Here is a 3,350-nt window from a genome sequence, read left to right on the forward strand (position 1 = left end):
ACATACATACATACATACATACATACATACATACATACATACATACATACATACATACATGCATGCATGCATGCATGCATACATACATACATACATACATACATACATACATACATACATACATACATACATACATACATACATACATACATACATACATACATACATACATACATACATACATACATACATACATACACACACACATACATGCATACATACATACATACATACATACATACACACATACATACATACATACATACATACATACATACATACATACATACCATATGAACCTTGGTGTCGGTGACTGTTGGCTCTTTTCATAACTTTGTCAAACGAGCGCCTCATTTCCTTTACCTTATCTGCTTATAGTTTAACGAGCGTCTCGGTTCTGGCAGTGTTGATACCATAGGTTGCATAAGAGGGCTCTCGCACAGTTTCCGCCCTCGCCGTTATATGACGTTCCACGTCACACTAGCGGTTTTACAGGACGTGCTACGTCCGCCGCTATGGTCGAGGGTGGCGCTGGTGAACACTCTCAAGGTTCGCTTACACCCAATGAACATAAATACCGACGAGAGCAGCAGATTGGACAGCCGTCGCCGTAGCTCAGTTGGTAGAGCACCGGACAATGATATTCGGAGGTCGTGGGTTCGGATCCCACAGGCGGCATGGTTGTTTTTTGATGCCGCTTTATAAGTAATTTTCTTTAAGCGATAGAATAACCTAAGTATTAATATCCCACTGATCAGCACTACACATCAAAAAATTAAACATTCCCCTATGCACCTTGGTTTCGGTGACTGTTGGCTCCCTTCATAAGTGTATATATATATATATATATATATATATATATATATATATATATATATATATATATATATATATATATATATATATTGTAAGGCTAAAGAAGAAGATGCGTCGGATGATTTGAAAAGACGAAGACGAGGTGACAGTGCTCTCGAGAGTTTTTGCCAGCGCTACGCTTGTGTGTCTTTTGCCGATCTGATCCCAGACTGCTGCCGTTGCCGTTCCCGTCGCCCCAGTACCTCGTAACAAACCCCCCGTTACATTTGGTGGAGGTGCGGGGTAAAAACATCGGCCCTGGAGCTCCGTAGTCGTGCTCTCCCGGCGCGCACGATGCCTGAGGACGTCCAACACCAGGCCGTACAAGTGGGCCAGGCTGTCATCTGTGCCGGCTCTCTTCGTCAACGGGACCCGACCATTTTCAGCGGGACTGACGAGAACGATGTGGAAGATTGGCTCACATCGTACGAGCAGGTGAGCGTATACAACAAATGGGACGATGTGACGAAGCTAAACAACGTCATCTTTTATCTCGCCGGTGTGGCTAACCTCTGGTATCGCAACCATGAGGCAGATATTCAAACCTGGTCCATTTTTAAGACTAAATTTGCAGACGTATTTGGTCGACCGGCTGTCAGGCAACTCCGAGCCGAACAGCGATTGCGTGAACGATCTCAGCAGGCTAGTGAAAGCTTCACTAGCTACATTGAAGATGTCGTCGACTTGTGCAAGCGGGTCAACGCTCGTATGTCGGAAGCCGACAAGATCCAACACATCTTGAAAGGCATCGATGACGACGCTTTTCAGATGCTTCTAGCGCGCGACTTGCGTACCGTTGCTGAAGTCGTCACGCTGTGTCAAAGCTTTGAGCAGTTGCGCAAGCAGCGGATTCTGACACGCCAGCGGCCACAGCAGGTTGAGTCGCTCGCTGGGCTCACGCCTGCTCCTGACCCCTCGCTGCTACAGCAGATTAAAGACTTCGTGCGGGAAGAAGTGGCACGTCAACTTTCCTTTCTGCCGAGCGCTCACGACCGACCATCATATCTGACTCCAGCGCTCCGACATACAATTCAAGAGCAAGTTGCTGAGGCTCTTCCACCGGCTCATCCGTCACCACCTGTCACGGTTCCGCTGACATACGCTGACGTTGTCGCCAGACCACAACCTGTGGTGGCTCCGCTCACATATGCCGAAGCCGTCGCGAGACCGCCTCCTGTTGCGGCTCCAGTGACATATGCCGATGTCGTAGCAAGACCGCAGCCGCCAATCTATAGTGCGCCTCCGGCGCATTTGCGAGGGCCAGTGGCTTACCGACGACCTACTTCAAGGGTCAGCGATTCCTGGCGCACAACGGACAATCGGCCGATTTGCTTCTTTTGTGGTCTCCCAGGTCATGTAGCTCGGCATTGCCGCCGTCGTCTCCCGGACGCGGAAATTCCTCCCCAAGCTCCTGGGTACTGGCCCCCACCGAGTCAGTACTCTGTACCAGCTGCGCCGCCGCAAAGTCGTACTTCCTCGCCGGACCGTTCTACCCTCTCCAGCCGCCGGCCCTCTTCTCCACGACGCCGGTCTATTTCGCCTATGCGACGTCGCCCCACCGCTAACCAGGAGGAAAACTAGGCGCCGCAGTTCCTGAGGCGAGAACTGCGTCCACAACGAACTTCGAAAGGCCTCATCCGTCAGCCGCTAACCTCATTGAAATTTCCGTCGACGGCGTTTCTGTCATGGCGCTTGTCGACACTGGTGCTGCCGTTTCCGTCATGAACGCAAAGCTGTGTAGTTCTTTAGGAAAAGTAAGGACGCCAATTGCTGGACTCTCACTGCGCACCGCCAGCGCTCAGAACATCCAGCCGTCCGCAGCGTGTACCGCTCGCGTTGTAATCCAGGGGACCATTTATGCCGTCGAATTCGTCGTACTGCCCTGCTGTTCTCATGCTGTTATCCTGGGCTGGGATTTCCTATCGCGCCATGCTGCTATCATCGATTGTGCTCGAGCTGAAGTCGAGTTCTCTCACCTGCCCGAAGCTGTCTTGGACACTGCCCCTCCTGGTGCCTGTGTTAAGGCCCTAGTTGCCGAAGACATTGACCTGCCTCCCTGCTCTTCAGTCCTCGTACCCCTCTCTTGCGGCCCTCTTCGCGACGACACTGTCCTCTTCACTCCGTCCCCTATCTTTCTGCACCGCAAGTGTCTGCCTCTGCCATACGCTGTACTGACTATATCCGCTGGCCTCTCCGTACTGTTCGTGTCTAACCCATTCTCGTTCCCCAACGCCTTGCGCCTAGGTGAATGTCTCGGCACGGTACAACCATTCGCGTCTCTGCTCATCCGCGAAGAGACGGACGACGCGCCGCACCTCTCCATAGCCGCACTCAGCCCACCTACTGCTGCGCCCGATCCCTCCTCAACCGAAGCATTCCTTCGCTCCATCGACGACAACCTTCCAGCGCCGCAAAGGGCACAGCTTCTCACTTTACTTAATCAGTTTCGCTCATCATTTGACTCACATCAAAGTTCCTTGGGCCAAACTTCCACT

General features: G+C 51.4%; 1 non-coding gene across 1 annotated transcript; it reads left to right on the forward strand.

Annotated features, from left to right (window-relative positions):
• Positions 1 to 604: 604 nt before the first annotated feature.
• TRNAH-AUG (transfer RNA histidin (anticodon AUG)) lies at positions 605 to 678 on the forward strand. The gene has a single exon. It is a non-coding gene; the product is annotated as a tRNA-His (tRNA).
• Positions 679 to 3,350: the final 2,672 nt, after the last annotated feature.

The sequence above is a fragment of the Amblyomma americanum genome, chromosome 1 (genome assembly GCF_052857255.1).
Source record: "Amblyomma americanum isolate KBUSLIRL-KWMA chromosome 1, ASM5285725v1, whole genome shotgun sequence".
NCBI lineage: Eukaryota > Metazoa > Arthropoda > Arachnida > Ixodida > Ixodidae > Amblyomma > Amblyomma americanum.